This window comes from Lagenorhynchus albirostris, chromosome 2, assembly GCF_949774975.1.
Source record: "Lagenorhynchus albirostris chromosome 2, mLagAlb1.1, whole genome shotgun sequence".
NCBI classification, from domain to species: Eukaryota; Metazoa; Chordata; class Mammalia; order Artiodactyla; family Delphinidae; genus Lagenorhynchus; species Lagenorhynchus albirostris.
The window spans coordinates 89,863,799-89,888,312 of record NC_083096.1 but is presented as its reverse complement, the minus strand read 5'-3'; the positions used below and the strand labels follow the sequence as shown (position 1 = coordinate 89,888,312).

The window sequence follows — 24,514 nt, the reverse complement described above, 5'->3', positions numbered from 1 at the left end:
CACAGCCACTGGCAGTATCATCCCAGGAAGAGACCTCTATTCTCGACTCCCTCGCGTCCCCCAACCGTAGGGATTTTAGGGAAGCCCCTCTTTACAAATGCAAAGTCTGCTGATTTGAATTAGGCCCCTGAAAACTTGCCTCCTGCCCCGGAAGATTTATTTTATTAAGTGGTCCACACCTGAAAGTAATTGAGTGTCTCGGCATGGGTACAGGGGCTGCGGAGGGAGAACGGAGTGGCGGCGGCGGCGGCGGCTCCCAGTTCCTCTCCGGCCCCATGCTCTGCGCCTCTCCGAGCCCCGGTCTCTCCGCCGCGCCTCAACCCTGCTCTGCCTCCCGCGCCTCCCAACCCTGCTCTGCTTTCTCCCGCTGCGGAGAAAGCGGCCTGGCGCGCGAGTGGGAGTAAGGAGGGATACGTGGGGCGATCGGGAGTTGCGTGTGAAGGTGGGTAGGTGGCTGCGCCCAGCGTCGCCCTCGCGCCGACATGCCATAGGGCCCGCTGACCCCGGTGCCCTAGTCCCAACCGCGCGCCCTGGCCAGCCCTTAGACATTGTCGCGCTGGCACAGGAGTCCCCGCCCAAAGAAGGAACAGGAGAGAGATTGAAATAGATAAAAGCATTCGAAGTTTAATGTCAGCATCAAATCTCTATAAAACCAGATCAAAGAGAACAGGCGCTTGGTTTCTTCCGGGATCGCCGGGGGCCTTGGGGCTCAGGGGGCCCCGGGGGTTGAGCCCGCGGCCGCCCGGCGCGTTCTTCTCTCCACCCGGGGCCGTGGATTCCAGCACCGCATCCCGGGGCCTGAGCCCGGCCGGGGCGCACGCGAGCGGAACCGGGGCGGCGCCCGTGAACTTGGGGCCTGGTGAATTAAGAGCGGCACGCAGGTTGTCCGCCGCGCGTCGAGGTTCTCCGAGAGCCGAGCTGGGGGCGGCGGGCAGAGGAAACGCGCGAGCCGGGAGCGCGGCGCGCGGGGCCCGCGACCCGCGACGGGCAGACGGCACGACGGGAGGGTGGCAGACAGGAGGGCGGGTGTCGGCTGCTCCGAACCCGCCGTTGCAGCTCTCGTCCCGCTCTCTTCCGGGCCGCGGGCCGCAGGCCGTGGCGAGCGGCCCGGCAGCTAATTGCCACTTTCCGTCGGTTGTGCGCGCCGAGCCGCGCCGGCTCCCGCGTCTTCCCCGGGTTCCTGCGGCGCGGACTGTGCGTTTGCTTTCGTTTTCTCCGTTCCGTTCTTCCATAAACATACGTGTGTTTCCCTTTGCGTCCCCAAAACGATTCTTCTAAGGTGAATGACCAAATGGAGTTTTCTTCTCGTGCTTAGTCACCGGCAACTTTTGCAGGGTGGAATGAAACTCCCCGGTGTTTCCAATGAGACGTGCAAATTGAGCTCTTTTCTAATTATAAACCTGCAATCTCATAGAGGCTTCAAAGTTACGACCACAAGAAATATGAATGAAGATAAACCCTCACATCTTGAGGATAAATATGGAGAACTTTATTAGTAGCAAAATTATAGTCTCTTTCTCTCACTCCACATAAAAAAGAATTGTAAATTACCGACGTTCTCTGCCTGTATCAATTTTATGTGCTGTAGCATTCCACCCCTCCGGACATAAATTTACATGTCTGCAGAGCCTGCTCATAGGTAAAACCACATGTCTATTGTGTGTGCCTGTGTGTGCTGGCGCAGTAATCTTGCCGCCATGGACAGTTCATGGCGATGGACGTTGGGACAAGAGTCATTCGATGAGCATCTGCATGGAGCACTCTTTGTGTTTGGACCCCCGGGAGAAACACCCAGGACTCATAATGGTAAATACACCAGCCAGAGAGGATTTCCTCTCATACATAGCCTGAAATGACAGGGAATCCACAAGCAGAAAAAGGGCAGAAAAATGAAAGAGAGGCTGAAGAAAAGAGGTTGTTGCTGTGAAAAAGAAAAAGGAAGAGAGAGAGAGAGACAGAGAGAGACAGAGAAAGAGAGAGAATGAGAGAGACAGAGAGAGAGAAAGAAAGAAAAAGAAAGAAAAGACAAAATGTAAAGAGACAGATGCAGTGCTGAAAGACAAAAGGGATAGAAATTCACAACAAAGGGAGGGAAATGTCACAAAAAGACAGATTTTGAGAGGGAAACAGAGGGGAAAAGGAGAGAGGTAGAACACTGTTAGGACAAGAAATATATAAAGAGAGATGGAAGGAGAAGAGGGACAGATGGAAGGAGAAAGGGTAGGCACAAAAAGATGTAGAAGAAAGGCATCAAGAAGGATGGAGAGACAAAGAGCGGAGCCCAGAATGGGGGTGGGGTGGGCTGGAGAGGAGAAGATAGAAGCCTTGGAAGCTGGGAGCCTTCCCAGGGCTAGGCGCCTCCCCAGGGCCTCACTTCTCAGATTTCCTCAATGCAAGGGAAATCCAGGGAAGCCTTTGTGGGCGCCGTTTGTTTGCTCCAGACCCAGATCTGATGATGCTGTTGATTTGGTTTTTAAACAGTGGGTTTGCAGCCTTCTGGGCTGGGGCAGGGGTCTGCTAGCCATCCTTAAACCTGCAGATTGGATTGAATTTCGACCACTTTGATGGTCCTGTAATCGTCTCCCAGTTTTCCAATTTCCAATCCCCTCCACCCGGCTGGGGGTTGAAAAGGAACTTTAAAGACGCCTTTGATAACGTCTCACGGTTACATATTTCCATAACAATTTTCTTTACCAGATCGTTATGTCTGATGCAGCCCCAGATGTTCTGGGGGAGAAAAAGGGAACCAGTCCCCCTGTCCCAGCCTGTCAGGCACTGGAGACAGACGTGGGGAGGCGAACTCAAGTGCCTCAGGACCCAGGACACTCCAGCCCTTCTCTCCTCTTGTGGCCCCTTCCTCCAGCTCTTCCTTGGCCACATTTTTCGAATCTCTCTCAGGGCCAGGGCCCCATCCTCTGCACACAGCTCAGGCACTAGTGCGGCTCTAGGTGTCTCTTTTCCACCCAAACCTGCCTATTTTGGATCTCCTTCCGTGCTCTCTGCTTGGTGACGGTTTGTGAAGTGAAGAAACCACTCCATGCTCGTGTCTCAGTAGGTCAAATTGATTCCAGGTGCCTTTCTTGAGAACTTTAACGGGCCTTTCTGGAGACACAGTGTCCTTAGGAGTATCAGGAGACTTCCTTCTTCCTCAAACAAATGTATTGAATATTACTGTTTGAAGGCACTGAGATGGAAGCAAATGTCAATCAAACGTGCCCTACCCTTAAGGAGTGCAGCATCTGCACTGTTGGGGAAAGGAGACATGTATGCAAATAACTCGGGCTGAGGGCTGAGTGAGTGTGAAGAATGCAGGAAAGAGGTGTAATAAAGTGGCCCCAGCGTTCAAAGGCAGCAAGATGACTCTGGCTGGAGACATCTGGGAAGGCTTCACGGAGGAGGTAGCATCCGCTCTGGGTCCTGGAGGACATGCAGGGTTAGACTGCGTGGTAATGCGGAACAGTAGGCACTGTGGTAGGCTGATGGGGGAGACATTTGGAGGCAGAGGCGCTTTTTGGTGCCCTTTCTCCAAATCAGACCTGGGCAGTTATTAGAGCAAGCTGCTCTCATTCAATTCATTTCACCCAACATTTGTTGAAACCGGGCACCGAACTGGGCATGTGCTGGGCACTGGGGTATAGGAATGAAGGAGACAGGTTTCTGCCGTCCTGGCATAGATCGATCATGTTGCTATAGATCCTGTTGCACAGAATTCTAAGGGGCTACTCAGGGCCGTTGGGGCAGTGAAAGGGAGGCCAAGCAGCCAGCAGCCAGGGCAGTTCCACTTTTTATATCCCCGGGGTTCCTGTGAAATTTCCTTTAGAAGAAGAGCGGGGCTCTACCGCTTGAAAAGAAAGAAAATCCCTAGTTCATAGGTACTTATGAATTATGAAAAATAACTAAGTGAATAGTTAACTAAATGAGAGCATGAGTGTATGTTTGCCAAAGACTGTGATAATCCAATTCTGGACACCTAAGTTTTGATTTAAAAGATCCAAGGTCCCTTCTGTGCTTTCACTGTCTGTCTGTGGTCTGTGGATAGTGTGCATCAGGTCCCAGGCTGCTGTTTTCTCTGAAGTTGTCTTCCCACATCCTGCTCTTTTCTCCCACTCCTCAGCTGGTTGGCAGTGGCTAGGTTCCAGCTATTCCTAGAACACTCAAAGGGTCTTATCCTAATGATATCCCAAGACCCGGCTCCCCAAATGGGGGGTACAGTGGGCTGAACTCAGCCAGTCAGAAATCCTACCCCTTGCTTTTTGTTGTATCTCATGAGTTGCAATATGACAAAACGCCACCAGGGGGCAGGACAGAAACGTGGGGTGCTGCTCTAAGGGCATTGTCCATGGACAGTGTGGAGAGTCCATAGCCCATCTAAGCACTGCCCTTCAGGGTAGACTAAGATGAGTGCACATAGCCCCTGCCTGCAAGAAACTTACAGTCCCGTGGTGACTTCAGTAATATAGTTCCCTACTCCTTAAGTGGGCAGAGGAGTCAGTCGGAGTTGTAGCTGGAACCCCTAGCCTCTTCCAGCACCGCCCCCTACCCCAGCAGTCCCTGCTGTGCCCCAGAGGGCTCAGGGTCCCCACTGGTTTCTCCAGCTGCAAGAACCAAGGCCAAGGGAGCCTCGGCTTGCCTCTGCCTTCCCGTGATGACCCCAGACATACGTGGGGTACATTGACTATTGTGGGCTCCTTGCAGGTGGGACCCCTGAGGGAACGGGATGCTGGAGCCCGAGGCTAAGACCTCTCAGCTAGGGGAAAACAAGCCAGCTCTGGTCCCCCTCATCTAGGGGACCACCTTCCCCTAACCTAGGCTGGCGGCTGCCTACAGGCCTGCCGTGTGTCCTCTTCCCCCTTCCTAGCTGAGAGGGGTGGGTGCCCTCTGTGCTGGGTCAGGAAGAATGTCGCTCAGAGACTAGGTGGGCCCGTGTGCGTAGGTGCGTGTGCTTGTGGGCTGGTGTGGGTGAGAGGCTGTGGGCCTTCACCGGTCGCCGAGGTGTCCCCACTCCCAGCCTGCCCACGGTGCCTTAGCCCCTCAAGCCGAAGACATGTATTCAGCACCCGTCCCGCTCAGGGCCCAGGGCCAGCTCAGTGGGAGGTGGAGCCATGAACTAGACGCAGTCCCCATGTTTGGGGGCCTGAGCTGTAAGGGAGGCCCAGTCTGCGGGCTTCAATGGCCAGGTCATGCCTGTCCTTTCACTGCTGAGCAAATAATGACATTTCATTATTTGTTGCGTGGATAAAGGGAGGCGGAGAAGTAAGAAGGCATTCCAACAGGGTGGCATGGTGAGTCCCTAGGCAGGACTGCTCCTCGAGGGACCAACCATACAGGTTTTAAACCGGGAAGTCTTGTCTCTCAGGAAGCCCTTCGGTCGCAGGCAAACCTGGAGGGTTGGCCACCCTAGCTTCTGCCCCCCCAACCCCTCGGGAAAGGGCCAAGCAGCTGGTTCCTCCTTGGCCCTCCTCTAGTCTCCCACCCCTTTCTCCTTTTCCCCCCACCCAGCAGGGTCTCCTCTTAGGTCTCCTGGGTCTTACCCTGCCCCAGCCATGACCCCCCAGCCTGACCTCCAGGGCTACCCACTTCCCTTTCCCTCGGCCATTCCTGATAAGGAGACTAGAAGCAGGTTTGCCCTTTCACCTCTGCATATCTCTCCACGGAGCCCCCGGGTCCCCACATCCTATGTCACATCCTCCAAGTCCTGCAGCTCCCCCAGGCTGCAGGTTTTAGGTGGGAGAGGACTGCGGGGATGAGGGGGCTGCAAAGGCCATAGCCCTTGGGACACGAGCCTCTCCCTATCCTGGCCGAGGACGGTCCAGGCGCCTGCTCCCAGGACACAAGAGCTGCTGGGCAGGATGGCTGAGCTGACCGAGTCCTGCGCTGCATTTTGACTGACATTCTTGGTGGAATTGGCCGGATGTTTCTCCTTCACAAGAGACACAGCCTCGGGCAAGACAGCTGTGCCTCCCTCAGCCCAGCCGCGCAGCTGGGGGTGCTGAGAACCCAGGACCCACAATTCCTACTTTTGGGATAATATCACTGGGCCAAGAGGTCTCCAGGGAAGGGGTGTGGTGGCTTCTTTGGGGCCCTAAGAGGTCAGCACGACTCGCATCTGAATATCTTCTGTTCTTGTTCTGCCTGAGCTCTGTTCTCTACCTGGTTCTATGGACCGCACGTGGACACTGTCATCTGACTTGGGCAGGCAATGCGGTGCAGGGACCACCTGATACACAGAGTTACCTGAGGTCTGGCCTGCTCAAGGCCCTGAGTCATGCCCAAACCCACTCCTTATTTTTGGTAAGTGCATCATTTGGTAAGTGCATCATTTGGGGACGTTTTGGTCCAGAACTTCAATCCCCATGAATTAGGAGTGTGATCAGATGCAGCTGTTATTTAAAGGGCACATAATAATCTTTGCTGATTCAGAAGGCATTTCGTAAGTTTGCAGCATTTGGGGAAATAACATTGGTAACATCAAATTCGTGGCCTTGAGATGGTGAGAATTCTCTATGCAGAGAATTTTTGCCTTTGGTGAAATCTAGCCATAGCAAATACCAAAAGCAACATGGAAGAGAAAAAGTTATCCACCTGCAGCCTGACAGGGCTATAAAGGGAAAGGAAGATGCTCTCGCCCTTGATCTCGGGTGATTATGAGCTTTGTGTATGAATATGAGGCTCAGGGCTCTTATTTCCATTTCTTTTTTTTATAAACTTATTTTATTTATTTATTTATTGGCTGCATTGGGTCTTCGTTGCTGCGTGCAGGCTTTCTCTAGTTGCGGTGAGCGGGGGCTACTCTTCGTTGCGGTGTGCAGGCTTCTCATTGCAGTGGCTTCTCTTGTTGCGGAGCATGGGCTCTAGGTGCGCGGGTTCCAGTAGTTGTGGTGCACGGGCTCAGTAGTTGTGGCTCATGGGCTCTAGAGCGTAGGCTCAGCAGTTGTGACGCACGGGCCTAGTTGCTCCGCGGCATGTGGGATCTTCCCGGACCGGGGCTTGAACCCGTGTCCCTTGCATTGGCAGGTGGATTCTTAACCACTGTACCATCAGGGATGCCCTCTTATTTTCATTTCTGCATCTTTTATAGCCATGGTTTTTCAGGCTGTAGTCATGTGAGTAGCACCTTCGTCATTTTGGCCTCATATGAGTGCCACTTGTACTGTTAACATTTTTCTTTAAATTAACTGACTACACACACACACACACACACACACACACACACACACACACGTATGCACACATACACACGAATATCTTTCAAAAGGACATTGTACATTCTTAACTCCAAATGGGACACCAGTAGCACTTGTCTTAAACAGAGGGTAGCCAGAAAAATAAATAAAACTAAAGCATAGGATGTGATTACATTGTAGCTAGAGTTGCCTTTGGAAGGCTTTGAGTCTAAGATTTGCTTTCTTCCCTTAAACAGGAATGTCAGCAAGTGTTAGAGGCAGTTAAAGTCCCATCGGCCACAGTTTTAGTGACCAGATGCAGCTGTTATTCAAAGGTCACATTGTGATCAGGTCCAAGAGAGAATTGGACCGGAATGATTATTTCACTGTCTCTTCAGGGCACCATATAAGATTGTCTCCAGTTCTGCCCAGAGCCCTGAGTGGTTCTGCCCAGGAGGTATTTTCCTCTGGCCACTGGCCCAAAGCATCCCTCTCGGCTGATTTCCTGAGCACACCTTTCCTGGAGCTCCTGGCATCAGAGGTCTGCTCACCTGCCCACTGGGAGAGGACTGATGGAGTTGCTGGAGACAAGGGGTGCCCGTCTCCCCTTCTCTGATGTTGCGTAGAATATTCCAGCCTTAATGAGACAACCCTAGAAAGAATGTTTCCACTTTTCTTAGCAGAGCTACAGGCAGTTTTCCATGACTATGAGAAAACCCCAAGCGTGAGAACAGGCAGGGCATTTGAACTCGACTTCCTGCTGCTGCCGATTCCCAGTGGTATTTTCCACTCTTCCCGCTCCCTTGAGTTCTAGACTGGTATGTCCAGCTGCCCGTGTGTCCTCTCCACTTGCAAGCCTAAAAGTCGTCTCAACAAAGCAGAACTCTCCACTGCGCCGCAAACCAGCTTCTCTCGCAGGCGCCCCCCCTCAGCTACAGGCACTGCCCCTCCCCGGTTGCTCAGGCCAAAGACCCACGTGACCCCTTTCCTCACACCCCAGATCCAGTCCATCCCTCATCCTGTTGGCTCCACCTTCCCAAAGTATGCAGAAGCCAATGACTCTCCCCACCCCCTCTGCCCCGAACCTGGTCTCCCTGCTCCTGCCCATTCTCCACACACCAAGGCCAAGCGTGATCTTTGGAAGTGAGAGGCCTGATTGTATCACCACTCGGCTCAGACTCCTCCAGTGGCTTCTCCTGGCACTCGGAACCGAACTCAAACTCCTCCCGTGACCCGGGCCCTGGGTCCTTCCTTCTTCACTGCACCCTCCGCCCTGGGTTTGTCATGCTCCAGCAGTGCTGGCTTCATTCTACTTCTCCAACACCCCACCAACCCCGGGGCCTCGGCACCCCCTGTTCTCTCTGCCAGGAGCGCTCACTCCTGATCCCCACAGGGCTCCAGCTCTGCTCCTTCCCTTTGTTCAGGTCTCCACGGAACTGGCACCCCCTTTGGGAGATGCCCTGACCTCTCTGAGATGGTACCTTCCCTCTATGCTGCTCTCTTTTTCCTCACGGCATTTACCACCGTTGACATCACTTGCCTGAGAAAGTCCGTTTCTCTTTCGCTTTTCAGAGATGATTTCACGGGATACAGAATTCTTTCAGCACGTTGAATATTTCACTCCCCTTTCATCTTGTCTGTAAGATGAAGTGTCTGAGGAGAAGTCTGATGTAATTCTTACCTTGTTCCTCTGTGGGAAGCATTCTTTTTCCTTCTGACTTCTTTCAAGATCTGCTATTTGTCTTGATTTTCTGCCATTTCAGTGTGTTGTGGCTTTGTGTAGATTTTTTGGTATTTATCCTGCTTGCTGTCCTCTGCTGATGCTGTATTATATGTTTATTTGATTATTTCTGTCCTGTCTCCCACATGAGAATGTGAATTCATGAGGACAGGGACTTTGTCTAATTCACTGCTTTATTCCGCTGTCTGGAATAGTTTTGAAGGCTAGTGTCATTCACTAAATATTTCTTGAGTGATGAATGAGTAATCAAATATAGAGCCTCTAATAAGTTTGTGTAAGAAAGCAGTATCATGTAATGTAATTCATACTATGAAATGTCACTTTATGTTTTCTTAATTTGAGGTTGTTTCATCTATTTTTATATTTCAGCATGAAGTTGGCAGCTGCACTTTCTTGGAATAATATTCATAACAATGACTAGCACTTACCGAGCGATGACTACATGGCAAACACTTTGATGGGCTTCGCATGTATTAACTCGGTTAACCCTCACAAGGACGCTTTAAAGTAAGTATAATTATTATCCTCATTTAGAGATGAGGAAACTGAGGCACAGAGAGGTTAAGTAATTTGTTCAAAGTCACACAGATACCAAGAAGTGGAGCTAGAATTTGAACTCATGAAGCGTGGCCCCAAGTCCATGAGCTTCCATGAATCTAATGTCCGACTTCCGTCTCTATTTGCTCTTTTCATTGAGGTATCACTTATGTGGGCCAAGTGTTCTAACCAAGAGTACAAATCAGCAAATTTCCATGTACTCCCGGATCCGGAGCTACTACTTGCCTAGTGCCCCCCAGGCCTCCTGGTGTCGCTTTGATTCAGTTCCCCACAAAGTAACCCTTAGTCTAACCTCTATCACTAACTGATATTGGGAAAAACTGTCTTTTATCCTCTTTAGTTTTTTTAAAAAGTGTTAAAATACTTTCCTTTTGTCTGTTCTTTAATATCCTTAGTTGATTAAATGAAAAGTAAGAACATTTTTTTTTTTTAATTTATTTATTTGTTTGTTTTTATTTCTGGCTGCATTGGGTCTTCGTTGCTGCACACAGGCTTTCTCTAGTTGCGGCGAGCAGGGGCTACTCTTCGTTGCGGTGCGCGGGCTTCTCTTTGTCGTGGCTTCTCTTGTTGCAGAGCACGGGCTCTAGGCACACAGGCTTCAGTAGTTGTGTCACATGGGCTCAGTAGTTGTGGCTTGCGGGCTCTCAAGCACAGGCTCAGAAGTTGTGGCACACGGACTTAGTTGCTCCGCAGCACGTGGGATCTTCCCGGGGCAGGGCTCGAACCCGTGTCCCCTGCATTGGCAGGCGGATTCTTAACCACTGCGCCACCAGGGAAGCCCCGAAAAGTAAGAACATTGAATAATAATTTCAAGCAAGTTAGACACCACCCTCTGCCTTGCCCCACCCGGCACTGCTCTCAGGTGCCTTCCTGAGTCTCCTAGATTGAGGGGGAGAGAGGCCTTTCCGAGAAAATTCTGCGTGTTTGTCACTGTGTCAGGCCTACGGCAGGTATTTAAAACACCTGCTGATGGGTGGACAGATGGATTGGTCATCTGCAGAGATGCTCTATCCCTGCCCTTGAGGGGTTCCTGGAGAGAGACCTGTCTTTGTCGGGGGTGAAGGCTCCAAGCTGCCAGCTGGTAAGGTCGGAGGCTGCCAGCCTGGTACCAGGACCTGTCCATCACCTTCTGGGGTCCCCTGGCTGGACTCCCACACTGCCACCCTGTACTCACGTGGCTAGAATCCCCCTCAGACCTATAGCGGACTCCCCTGCTCCAGCCCCATCTAACGCCTGCTCAGAACTCACCGACTTCACAATCCCTAGCCTCCCCGCTCCCGGGGCCCTTCCCCGAGTGTCAGCAGCAATTTCCTGGCAGGCCTGGTGACAGTAGCCTGAGCCAGCCCAGGGGAAACCCAATGCCATGGTGTCAGCAGCGGGTGTCCCTTGGTGTCTGGGGAATGGGGCTGAGACTGTGCAGAGCTGAGCCGCCCGAGGGGGTGGAAGGGCTACGACCACCCTGCCCCCACGGCTCCCTGTTCCTTCCATACTCAGTGCAGGCATCTGTGCCCACTTGCCCTGCACCCAAGGACCCTGGCAAAGACACCTCTTTCCTGCTTCACAACTGGATCAGGGCTAAAAAGTCACCCACACGCTGGAGACAGTGCCTGGGGTGACAGTGCCTGGCTCTGGGCTGGCCCACGTCCTTTCTAATCTTGCTCCGCATTCAGAGAGATGGCTGCATCCCAGGCCCCATGGATGGCCAAGTCCATGCCTTCTGCCTCTGCTTTTACCTCGTTGCTGGGTCTGTGCACGACACCCACCTTTTCCGTCCAGAATTCTCGTTAGGGGAGGACTGGGTCTCCTCTCTCCTCCGTATCCCCCTCAGGTCAGTAGAGTTATTTTCCGAGGACCGGTCCTTGAGTGTGGAGACTGCTCGTATTTTGTTTAGTCTAATTGCCTCTTAACACACTCGGATACTTATGAATTCTTCTATTCTAAATTTAACTGATGTGGCACTATTGTATGCACCGTTTTCCTGGATCATGTGTGTGTCCCCTGCCCTTGGCACAGAGCAGGGGCTAAGTGGAGGCTGGCTGCATTGGACTAGATCCACTTGACCTACAGAGGGGTGGGGAGACTCACGGTGAAAGGACGGCTCTCAGCCTGGTCCCAGCCTGGCGGGGCTGGGAGATGCATCCAAAGGCATGGGCCAGTGGGCATTCATTTGGTTTGGGCCTAAGTCTTGGCTACTGTCCGGTTAAGCTCTTGTCTCGTGGCCAGCAGACCCTTGGTTGTTGTTACTAGAACTTCTCTCCTGTGGGCTGACTGAACAGGTGCCTCTCCCCGACCCCCTTCAGGCCTCTGCCTGGAGCAGAGCTGCAGACTCAGTGCTTGAGACTGGCCAGTCTCTTTCCCGGGAGCTCAGTCACCCTTCCCAGAGCCGTGGAATGTTGCCCTTGGGATTCATCTTAGAGGTTGCCTGAAGAGGTTACTCCTTCGTCCTCTGTCTCTCCCTCCAGAAGAGGAAACTGAGGCTGAAAGTGCAGTAATTTGCTCAGGCTTGCCCAGCCATTTGAGATTCTATGGCCCAGATCTCCCCACCCGAAGTCCCTGCTGACCCAGGCTGTAATATGCCCCATGCTCCACATGTATTAAGTACTCGCAGCGCGCAGAGGTCTGAACTGTGCCTCAGGCTAGGTAAGAATGTCTCCAAATAAAATAATAACAGTTGTTCCCAAACTTGTGGATTTTATGGACCAATTAAAAATTAAGGGGATGGACATAGGTTTGACAATTATAATTTTGCCAAGAATAGGTTTTCTAGAAGTCCTACTTCCATCATGTTTTGTAACAAGAAAGAACATTTTAAATCAGAAAAGAGACGATATTTCAAATTTAAAAGCTGACTAAATGTTACCATATACAGAATTCATTATCGATTTTTCTCTTTCGCCTCTGACTGGTAAAAACATCATCGTGGACAAAAGCCCTTCCTTGGACCCGAATTAGAAGACCCAGTTCTGTCCCAAGGAGCCCATGCTTTGGTCTAAGGGGGGGTGGGGATTGGCCCAGAGGTCCAGCTATCTATCACCTCATAGTCGTCTCCGGGCAAGGGTGGCCCAAAGTGTTGGAGTGTGACTGGGGCATGGGCAGAGCCAGTCCAGGCCTTTCTCCTGGTGCTCGGAAGGCCGGGGAGCAGGAAGGGTCTGGGAAGGGCCTCTGGGGGTTCTGCCCTTAACTGTCTGATGTTATTGTTTCCATCTGGAGGCTTTGACCTGAGAACTAGCCGAGGCCGTTCCATTCATGGGGGTTGGAGCACTGGCTAGATATCCCGAGCCTTCGGTGATTGTACCAGCTTCTTCTGTCCTAGGCTGTGTGACCTTGGACCAGTCCCTGAACCTGTCTGGGCCGCTTTCCTTGGCTCACAGGGCAAATGTGAGGATAGCCACTCGGATAGCAAGTGTACAGCTGTGTAGCCACAGGAGCTTTTTCAAAAGCATTTGCTCCAGGATCCCAGAGCACCCACTGGCTCGACTTCCGAGCCCTTCCTCTACACTGCACAGCCTCCAGGTCTTCATCAAACCTGAAATCTGCCCAGTTATGGCATTATTTTTCCAGCCTCTTGCTCCTTCAGGCCTTGATTCCCTCAACCTGACCCTGACACCTCGCAATTTCCACTGGGTTCTGCGTGTTTGACTCACCATCAGCACCTGTCCCCTCTGGCGCTGGCACCTCTGGCATGAAGCTTGAGTCCAGACACCATTGCTCAGACTCCGTGGCGGCCCCTGGCAGGGGTTTTTCCTGCCATTGGGTGGTGGAGACCATGGTTGACTCTCCCTCACCACTTTCCCATCATCTCTCATTCCAAGGGCCAGGAGGAAGCCTCTTCTCTGGAAAAAACGGCTCCCCGTTGGCTCTTCTGGGCTCCAGGGGGCTCCCCCAGCCTCACAGCATCCTCCCCTCCTGCCTCACACCAGTGCACCGTTTTCCTGGATCATGTGTGTGTCCCCTGCCCTTGGCACAGAGCAGGGGCTAAGTGGAGGCTGGCTGCATTGGACTAGATCCACTTGACCTACAGAGGGGTGGGGAGACTCACGGTGAAAGGACGGCTCTCAGCCTGGTCCCAGCCTGGGACCCTACAGTGCCGGGAACTGTAGGCTGCCAGCCCTCTGCACTCTTAGGGAAAACCTGTGTCTTTCCCTCCCTCCTTCCTATCCTTTTCATCCTCCCTCAGCCCCCAGCCCCCTGGCCCCCCAGGTCCTCTCCCTCTCAGCCCTTATCTGCCCCAGCATCTGACCTGCAGATGCACTCACTGCTCGGCGTGCTCCTGACCCTGGGATGGCATCACCGCCCAGCCTGCCTGCCCCAGGGCCAGCTCCGGCCTGCTCTCCTTCCCTTTAAAAGCCCCCATGTCTTGAAGCTGATTAAAACAAACACAGCTCGTATTTTTGTTCTTAATCCAATTGTGCGCTGGGCTAGGGTCGGGGAGGGAGGATAGGATGACAAAAGCACATTCCTCGCCATGCCAGGGGGGGAGAGCCAGACCAGGTACCCGCCAAGAAGTCCCCAGCAGCTGGGGAGGCCATGCGTCCAAGTGGGGTGCTGCCCAGCAATAGTGGTTGGACCCCTCCCTGAGCAGGATTCAGCTGCTGCTCCCCGGGCAGGTCAGGAGGAGGGACAAGTTCTCCAGGCCTTCCCAGAAGGGGAACGAGAGGCCCTTCTGGGAGCAGAGTGGCCAGCTGGGGGGCAGGGGCTCCAAATAGAGGCCTTTATTCTCTCTAGTCTGGAAATGAGACATAATCCTCTTGTCTCAGCCGACCCCTGTGACATCCCTGCTCAGCACTTGGCCTTGGAGTTCCTCAGGACACACAGACCCAGACACACACTGTGGACACCTTCCCCTGGTAGGCTAGGCCCATAGGCCCCTGAGGACTCTGTTACTGTCTGAGCCAGAGATGATGCCTCCATCACCCTGAATTTCCTGATGAAGGGACCACTTGCTGTCGAGCATGGAGAGGAGGGAGGGCCCAGTGATGGTGCAGATGGTGCGTACAGAGTCCGGAGGCCAGGTGCCCGGGCTTGAATCTTACTCTGCTGCTTACTAGTTACGCAGGCAAGTTATTTCATCTCTTTGCACTTCAGTTTCATCATTTGTAAAACGGGGTAGTAACAGCAGTACCTACCTCCTAGGGGTGTGAGCTGGGAACACAAACACAAACACTCAGCCCTGTACTGTATACTATACTAAATATACCATCTGTATTTGGCATATACTATACTATATTCTGACACTCTACTATATACCGCTACCATAAGAAATCTTGATCATCGTTATTATTGAAGGCAGGTGGAGGTAATCCTAGATCAGTCATCTAATAGCTGTGTGGTTCTAAGCAAATCATGCCTGTTCTCTGAGCCTCAGTTTGGCACCTGTAAAATGGGAACAGACTCAACCTCAGAGAATGATGGTGAAGTTTAAACGTAATAATAACCACGAAAGTGCTGTGTTTATTGAATCTTAAAAATTATGTGATTTCGTTGTTAAATGAGACCTTAAGGGACAGTCTTGTCCAAGAGAGGAGGGAATAAGATGGGTAGATCAAATAAAAAAGATAGAAAGGGAAAGAGGAGAAAGAAAAGGTAAATACAAAGTGGAAGGGTCCAGAGAATGAGCGTAGGGGTGAGACTAATGAAAAGGAAAAGGGGAGAATGAGGAGGGAGAGGAAAAACTAACAACAGCCGCCACAGAAATAGCAGAGAAGGAGCTTGATAGAGAAGACAGTCAAGAAAGGAGGGGCAGTGAGCAGGATGGAGAGGGGACACAGGCAGGCCTCAGTGAGGGGTCTCGGGGTCTGCCTTGGGAGCCTGTAGGGCTGGGCTTCCTCCTTGACTAAGGTCTCCAGGCAGGAGAAGCAGGGAGACCCCGGGAGCAGGTGGAGACCCTGGCCGCTTCTTCCTCTCCACCAGGCTTCTGTCAGCTCCCAGGCTGCCCCACCCCATCCCCACTGCCTATGCACTGAGCCAGAGAGATCTCTGCATCGAGTAGGATCAGAGGCCCAGGTGGGGAAAACTCTCCTGGGCTCTTCTGTGAGGCTGCTGGGGTGAAGCTCTAGCTCTACGTTGGAGAGATGCTTAATCATCTTTCCCCCAAATCCTTAGATGTCTATAGCTTCAGTCTTTCAGGGCTAAACAAGATCTTAAAAATCAATTGTTTAGGGCTTCCCTGGTGGTGCAGTGGTTGGGAGTCTGCCTGCCGATGCAGGGGACACGGGTTCGGGTCCTGGTCCGGGAAGATCCCACACGCCGCCCGCGTGCAGCAACGAGGACCCAACGCAGCCAAAAATAAAATTAAAAAAAAAAAAACAAAAAAAAAATCAATTGTTTGAATGCTAGTGTGAACAGCTCACCTGCCTGGCCAACTCCAGAATGGGCTGAATACCTCTTAGGACAAGGCCCTCCCTGTCCTTCAGAGGAGTTTGCTGGGCCCCTTCCAAGACTGACCCACAGTTACTGTGACTGCAAGTCGGTCAGTTGATCAATACCAACTTTGTGCAACCTTAGTTTGAGCCCCATGTGAAGGACAGAGGGCCAATCAGAGGGCCACGCTGGCGCATTGAGGGTGGGTGACCAGCTTGGCTTTGCTGAGGCATCCTCGCCTCCCAGGTTCAGGGCTGTCTCATTCTCCTCCCCTGCCCCATGGTCACTTGCCTTGGGCTGTGACAATTGCCCACACCACAGCTAGAAACCACGATGCATCAGTAGGTCAGGGAGAGGAGGACTAGAAATGGCCCGTAAAAGTCTCGGGCTCCCCATAAATGCAGAGCAGGGCTTTGAAAGCCCAAAGCACTTTTATGTGCTAGTTAAAGGGCCTTCCTGTTGTGTCGCCAGGATTTACAGGGAGATGGGTGGGGGAATGGGGTGAGGTGAGGCCAAGTACAGCCTCCACCGACTGACACTCCCCAGGCTTTTCAGAGCTTCAACCCTCTGGGTCCCACAGGAGAAGGGAGGAAGTGGAGGGCTTAGCGACTTCTCAGCTGTCACACTCCATTTACCAAGCCGGCGCTGTGAGGCTCTTCCTCGGTTCTTTGAGGTCCTGAACTAGCTCGCTGGGGCAGTGGTGACCAAGGCAGGGACATATTCCAGGCCGGCAATGCCCACAGCCAGGGGGAAGGAAGCCCTGGAAACATAGGCAGAGGCCAGGCTATCCGTGTGGTTTTCAAACACGTAGCAGTAGGACAATCCAAATGGCTCCATTTGGAGAGTTTGTTCCATGGCCCATCTTGCCATGCCCTGCGTCTGATGCCAGCATTAAGGGATCATGGGGAGAGCGCTGGGCATCTGCCCCCATCTCTGTGAGTTAGGGGTGCCCATCCCTCAACCTGTCTCCGCAGGGCACCCTGTAGGAATGCGACGTCCATGAATTTCAACTTCAAAAAATAAAAATACAAAAGGGAAAAAAGGCCCCATAAAGTGAGTGTGCTATTCTGGCCACTGTCCGTCATGGAATGAGGAGTTTACTTTCCTCTCTGGGTAGAGCTGAGAAGGACCCTCCCTGACCCGTGTGGAGGGGCACGCCGCCCCTCTCTGTTCTTCCGCAGCATCCTGTGCTCACACCCCTACGCGGATGCCAGCATCATGTAGAGACCCGGTGTGTTCCGAAGGAAAGAACCAAAGAGTCTGGCCACCCCTGGAGCCAGGCATTGTGCCGGGTGATCCACTCACATCGTCCCGTTTCTACCTCCCGCTGCCCTGCGCAGGAGACACCAGCATCCTCCGCATTTTATAGTTCAGGACAGAGAACTAGCATTTGCCAGAGCTCTTCTTTATCAGACCCTTTTGAGAAACAGTACATTCATTCTCCCCTTTAATCTTCCCGGCCTCCCAGCTGAATAGTATCAACCTGATGCGTGTATGAGGAAACTGAGGCCCATAGAAGTTCAATGAGGCAGGGAAGGTCCAGGTGGGTAGTGCCTATCCCAGAGCTCTTTCCCCCTTACCTCTGTTTCATTTGAGCTGTAAGTCTCTCGCTCAGAGGCCAGGGCGCGGGGGCGGGGAGAAGAGCCCTGCTGATGTCTGAGGTGTCTCAGCCTTTGGCTCTCAGGCCTGACTTGTTTTTGTCTTTCTAACAGCCCCATTCCCTGGCTCTAGCTGCCCTCTCCTGGTTCGCTTCGTCCCTCCTTGGGAGCAGCGGCCGGAGCACATTCAGCCTCCTAGGCTTGGGGCCCTGGAGCCCTGTACCCAGGCAGGGGGATTTCTGCATTGACTTTGCTCTGACTCCTGTCCCTGGCCTGCTGGCCCCAGGTGCCTCAGGCCTCTGGCATTCTTCCCTGACGCTGCAGCTCCCCTCTGCTTCTCTGTGACCCTATTGAGTTTCCCCAGGTCTGGCCAACCAAACACTGCCATATGGGGGAGAGTTACATTTCCTGTATATGTGTCAAAATATCTGAGAGGATGTGAAATAGATCAGACATGTATAAAAATAAACTTTTACGGGGTGGCTGACTACTCCCCTCCAGGGGGAACCAGCGATTCACTCTTCATCTGGGGCCCAGAAGCTTGGCTGGGGCCTTGGGGACCATTCCCCACACCCAGCTCCCCGTGGCTGTCCTCCCTCGTTTCCTTGAGCTGGACTTCAGCTCCTCTCCTGGAAGGCATTCTCCCAGGGGTCCACGGGCATGGAAACCCCTCCAAAATAGGGCTGAAAATAGCAAGTTACCTCTCTGGTCCCAGTTTCTTGATAGGGGTAGCAGGTCTTGTTCTTTGAGCTCCCCTTTCTCTCTGGCAACCTATGATTCTACCACCCAGGGGTCCCCAGGCTAGGCCACAGCAGGACCGTCTCATCACCTCTTCTACTGAGCAGAACACAAGGATTACATCTCAGTTGTTCTTTTCCTGTTGCATTAGGCTGAGGCCTGGTGGACCCGAGTGCAGGGGTCTTTCTGTCCTGGCACCTCTGCTTGAGTTTACCATGAGGGCTTGTCAAGGGCATCTGCTTGTCAAGGTCATCTGCGTCTCCATCTTCCTGCTTCTGGCTAACTGGGTCGATTAAACAGGGCTTGTTCCCTTTATTGCTAAAAGTTTACACGAAGCAGCATCCCAGTTTCATATCAGAAATTTCTCCCTAAATGTTACCTTAAATCCTTCTGAACCCAGATCCCCTTTTACCCTTCTCCCCAGCCATGAGCTGGAGAGGGTGCACTGTGGTTTTGGACAGCTCAAGTGATTCCTGCACTGACCACTCTGTGACCCCTCAAGCAGCTGGGTGAGGAGAGCCGATCTGCCAACCCACGGGATTCCCACCAGACCCTGTTCTTGGGCCAGTTCTTTTCCTGCCTGGCAAAGAACCCAGCTCGGTCGCTTCTGCCTTTCCTCAGCCAATGGGCCAGAGGGCCTCAGGGCTGAAGACCAGATCCCCAGCACCTAAGCTTAGTCAGAAGCCATAGGCCAGGGCCTTGTTTCCATTTCCGCACAACTCTCCAGTCTGGAGCCTTCCTCTTCTTGTCTTGCCTCCCACACCCCGCTTCCTGGCCCCAGGGCTGTCACTGCAGACACACCACTCCTGACAGACACTGGCGTCTGACGGGCAGCTGCCATCCTGCCAGGAAGCTGGTGTCCAGAGGTAGGGCTGCAGGACCAGTTCTCAGCCTCTATTCAGCCTGGCCCTACCATCACCCAGCCACCTGCCCGCTGCCTCCCAGGCCTCTTTTGAGCACCTTGTGTCCAAACCAACTGAAAATGCCAGACACAGCCTCAAGCCATCAGTTACTGAATCTGAGGTACAGAGTTCTGCTGGGTGGGAAGACACAGGTATATTAAGGGTGTCAATGGGGGACAGTATTTTGGAGAGGCCAAGGGAGGGGCAGGGCTGACAGCTGGCTCGTGGCTCCCTGGACATTCTCTACTTCTCTCCAAGGCAAAGGGCCCCTGCCACCCTCAGATCTGGTCCTGCTGCTGTGTGCTCCCTGCCTGACCCTGAGTCCTGCTATCCCCGACACTTAACTCTTAATCAGTCCCCTGTGAATGAGAATAATGGGTTGACTTGTCTAGGAGTCCCAGGAGCATTTGTTAGGAAATGGACTTAATGTCCAAAATGTCCAGGGTGATATTCTTACAGCTGAGAAGCTCTTGAGCCCATGTTGGTGACCCTGGGAAGGCCATCAGCTGGTATCTCAGGCTGCTGGTCTCTTGGGATTCCATACCAGGACTGACTCAGTTGAAGAAATTCTGATATCTCCTAGGAAGGGTGAGGCAGCTCCTGACTGGGCCCGAGATTTTCCATTGGTTCATACGGCCCATGCTGCTGCCTGGAACATTCAACCAGCTGTTGGTTGGATTAGAAGTTGTCCCTCTTGCTTTTGGCTACGGCCTTTGGTTAGTACTGCCAGCTGGAAGAGCAGGAAGTCAACCACTACAGGATCAACAGTCTGCCCAGCCCAGTGCCCCACCTGCCAGCTGGACGTCCTTGTAGTTGTCCAAGCCCAAATCAAATCCAAGTTCACTAGCTCCTTTGTCAGCTGGAATTCGGTCCCTCTTCTCCTGACAGAGGCCTGCCTGACAGGTAATTCAGTGCCCCCAAGCCCAGCCTCACCTGGTCTGTTCCCAGCTTTCTTTCCTCTTTTCTCTCTGGACCTCCATTTTGGTCCCAGCGTCTTTGGGGCAACGGTCTTGTGGCTGGTTACATGCTGTTTTCCCTGGCAGGAGACTGCCTTTCAATCAATTCAGGGAAGGGGGCTGGTGGGCAAGAATCTCAACCAAGGGCTGGCCTGAGCGTCCTTAGGTCAACAGCCAGACTGAGATGGTGGAACAAGCTGCCCTGTTGGAGGACCAGCCTTGGCATCTCACCAGGAGCGGCAAGGGGCCCCTTTGGTCCTGCAGAATCAGTGTGGCAGCATAGGATGGCCACTGACTTCTCCATCCAGACCCAGTGGTGGACTCGCAGACCAGCAAGAGCAGGAGTTTGTTCAGGGCAGGGCTCTGTGGGCACCTCCTCTGTCCTCAGTTTTAACGCATCATGTTTGATCTTTGCTGCATGGTGGAGGGTTCCTGCCACTCTGATTGATGACACAGATCTTCAAAGAGCAGTCATCCCTGGAGGGAGGGGAGGATTAATCAAAGCTGTTCCCAGGGCGGTACCCGCCAATGCTAGGCCCTCCAGAACCACTCTGGCCCTCAGTTGGGTCTATGGACCCAGCTACTACCCTTCTGCCTGACCCAGGAGCCCCTTTGCTTCTCCATTTAATCTGGCTTAGATGTGAATAAATCTTTCTTATTGCTGCATCCAAGACAAAACTATGGATTTTTTTTCTTTTTTAGGAAGTGAAGGGGGAAATAGTACTCAGGAACTGAAGGACACATGATGGGCTGCAGAGCATCAGTCCTAATGGAACCAGAATCTGCCCCATAATGCTCCACGCGGCCTGGCATGTCAGGCCCTGCCTCAGCCGCCAGGACCCTGTAGCTGTCCCCACTCCCCGGCCCCAAGTGAGGAAGGCAGTTTCCTATTTCGCCCCACACATCCCTCCCCAGATCTCTGACACTATCTGATCGTTTGCTGCTCACAGCCTCCCGGAGGACTTTAAATTAAAGTTGGCCTGGAACAAGGCTTTTCACAGTTAGCCCCCCCCATGCTGCCCTGATGGATGTTGGGAAGCTGGTGATGGCTGGTTCTGCCTTAGCTTTCTTCCCAGAGCCTCATGCCTGTCCCTTTTTCTAGGACAGAAGAAAACTGCTTCTCTCCCTCTCACCTGCCCCTCTGGTGCCCCACCTGCCAAGTCGGAGTCCAGCCCGAGCCCCACCTTTTGCCCCTGCTAGATTTGCAGAGCGGAGATTACTCCTCACCATCTAGCGCAAACGTCTGGCACGGATTTAGTGTGTGAGGAATGTTTGTGGAACGCAGGCGCTGATGCAGCATGAATAACCAGCCCTGGCTCGGGCAGCGGAGCACCCCCCTCACTCCCAGGGCCCACGGATGGTTCCTTCTCCGAGGAGTCATCTTGCTGACTTCTGAGGGTTTATAATACACCCCTTTAAAGTTCAGAGCACATGTAGTATGTTTAAATGAACGTCAGATACCGTGGCTACAGGCTGAAGCAGACTATCTTTTATCATCTGAAATCACGCAGCCCCGGGGTGCAGATGGGCTGAGAGGACACCCAGTGTGGATCACGGTTGAAGCACCCCCAACTGAGATGACAGGCCACCAGCCGCGCCATGGGTAGCGTCTCCACCAGGCCCACCGGGGAAGGCCCTGGGGAGGAGGGAACTGCCTCTCGGCAGCAGTGCCGGGTGGGTGTTCCTGCAGCCCTGGTAGAGCACAAAGATGGCGTGGGAAAGAAAGCCTCTTTGCAGATCCTAGCTTAGGTTGGCGGCGTGTGTGTGTGTGTGTGTGTGAGCTGGGGGCTGCTCCTTTGGGGCTCCTACGTGCACTGCAGGGATTTAGGGTGAGACGTGGATAATTCAGAGAAGTTTTAGCTGCAGTGAACACTTGTATGAAGGTGACTGGCCCCTGCCTGGTTATCCTGCCCCATCTCTCACCCCCGCCCACCATGCTCCACCTACACTGAGTCCCACACTCTTACACATGGACTTGTGCATGCTGGACCTTCAGCCAGGGTGCCCTTCTTGCCTTTTTCACGGAGGCAAGCTCCTGCTTCTCCTTCAGACCCACCCAGGTCCCTCCCTGGTGAAGCTTTCCTGGCCTGACCCCCGCCTCCTCTTGGAGCTGGGAGTTCCTTCCCCTCCATTGTCAAGATAATGCCCAGTGCTAAAATGACAGGTTTATGTGTATGTGTCCCCCACACAGGGACGTGTCTTTCTATCCTTTCTTCCTGCCTCAGCACCTGGCACAGCGCCCAGCTCAGGGTGGGCACTGACGTCTGTGCTCAGAGCATGGCTGCCTGGAGCATGACCCGTGAGGGTCGGGGAGCAGGGAGGACGGGCAGTCTGTGGGAGGACGGGGCTCATCTCCAGATGAGGCTCTGGGCCCAGTCCCAGTCCTGTGTGCCCAGGCCCCAAGGGGGCGGAGGCCCTAGACCCACTCCGTTGGGGCTGCTGGAGCCGCCCAGGGAGGTCACCAGTGACATCTAGTGGTCACACAGCAGGCTGCAGCTCCACAAGGTTTTCCAGAAGGTGTGAGTCTGAGTTGCACGTGTCTGCTCTGGGCTGGGCTTCTGAGCGGTTCCCAGCCAAGGGCCAGCAGGCCAGCAGGGCAGGGCAGGACCTAGGTGGTTGGGTGCAAGGACTGAGGCCTGGAGAGAGGCTGGGCAACCCTCAGTCAGAGACTGCAGTCCACGTCCGCTGGGCTCCGAGGCCCCCTGCCATCTCCCTCCCTCCTGCTCCAGTTCCCTCTCCCTGCCCGCCCAGGCTCGGGCCCATCTGCCTCGGCCTCAGCCCCTTAGGACCATGTCGGGGGGGTTTTGAGGTCCCCACTGGAGCAGCCACAGACCCACTTTGGTACAGCTGCTGAGACAACCAGTGCCAGCCAGTGGATGAGGGACGAACGATGGGCCTCATTTAGCTACCAAACGCCTACCCTGGAGGGCGCCCAGGGTAGGGGCCACCTAAAGAGCTGCCTGCCCTGTCCTGGGCCAGCCCTCACTGGCCTGCACAGAGCAGCTCTGGGAGACCCCTACTCAAAGGGGCAGGGGGTCCCTGGTCACAGCTACAGGCGGTGGCACAAGCTGAATGGGGTTTGAGCAGCGCGCTGGCGGACCTGAGGGCGGCCTTTGCAGCGGGGCTGTGTCGGGGGCTTGCCCGTGTCCCACCTGCCTGCCGCTCAGTGCTCTCTCCTGCAGGCCTCGCGGAGCGCGCCCTGTGTGCTCAGGAAGTGCTGGACGGGGGGCTGCCGTGGGGTGAAGGAGGCATGGGGTGCCGGAACCAGGATTTCAGGCTTTCCACTCCCGGACTCCACTTTCTCTGCCAAAGTTTTCCCGTGAACCATTTCCAGACTATAAGGAGAGGGGAAGAAGGATGCTGTTCTCAGCAGGGAGGCCTGCAGAGGTATTTATTGTCCTTTTTTTGCAGTAACAATTCCTTCCTGTTTCTTCTGCTCCCCCTCTTTCCTTTTCTGGCACAAGTGTCCTTTTGTACCTTCTCCCTGCTGCCTCTGTGTGGTTCCTCCGCCCTGCCCCTCACTCCTACCCCCTTCCTCGAATCCCTCTGGACTTCTCCCCTTTCTAAGCATCTCCTGTGCTCAGCGCTCTTGTTCTCCACGCCTCTCCCCTCTCCGCTGTTTCTGTGGCTCCATCTGTCTTTCTTCTGCTCGCTTTGTCTCCATCCCCGTTTCTCAGTGTCTCTTAGTCCCCCTCCACTCAGCCTTTCCCCCGCCCCCCCCCCACCCCCGCCTCTCCTGGAAGGTCAGTTTGACATTATTAAAGTGTCATAATAACTTGATAACTTGCCCAGGGAGTGAGGTGGGCAGAAGCATAGCATACCTTTTTCATGAGCCTTTTGCAGGGCACCCCTGCCACCCGCTGTCAGCCAGCATCTCTCGGCCCCTTCCTCCCTTGGCCTGCTAGGTCTGCAGAGGCTGCTCTGTCCGCCTACCTGTGCCAGCAGGAGAGCTCAGCCCACCTGTGGGGAATCACACTTGGGCAGGTATCTTCATGCCACGGGGTCTTCCTTGACGGTTGAGGGTGAGAGCTCACATTTCCAAGTTTTTATAAATACACACTGAATGTCTTTATGGGTCAGACACTGTGCTAAGGTCCTGGGGGCATGACCTGCCTCTTGTGACCTTTACAAGAGAGGAGAGGCGTTAGACGGGGGACACAAATGAGACGCAAGGAGCAGGCTGCTCAAGGCGGCCCCAGCCTGGCAGGTGGACCCATGGCTCTTATCCTACAGAGTTCAAGCCCTTTGGGTACCAGTGTTTGGGTACCAATGTCCAGGAGTCCTGCCAAGGGCTCCAGGCACGTAAGGGTTCACAGACCTGTCCCAAAGCACCCTCCCCCTGCCCACTCTTCCCCTCTTGCAGACTTTGTGCTGGTTTCACAGTGACACAGTTGCATTTATAGTTGTTTGTGAGTGGGGTTGGGACCCACCACTGACCAACGTTCTCTCTGTACACATTTGTTCCTTTCCCTCAAGTCGCAAAACCCACTATTCCCAT

At 53.7% G+C, this 24,514-nt stretch overlaps 1 long non-coding RNA gene across 3 annotated transcripts in view; it reads left to right on the top strand.

The window, feature by feature from the left end:
• LOC132514544 (uncharacterized) overlaps window positions 1-24,514 on the top strand; it is a 52,168-nt gene that overhangs the window by 13,569 nt on the left and 14,085 nt on the right. For all 3 annotated transcript variants that reach the window (XR_009538852.1, XR_009538851.1, XR_009538850.1), the window contains exons 2-3: window positions 9,274-9,411; window positions 23,199-23,403. This is a non-coding gene — a long non-coding RNA (uncharacterized LOC132514544). The remainder of the gene's footprint in view (window positions 1-9,273; window positions 9,412-23,198; window positions 23,404-24,514) is intronic.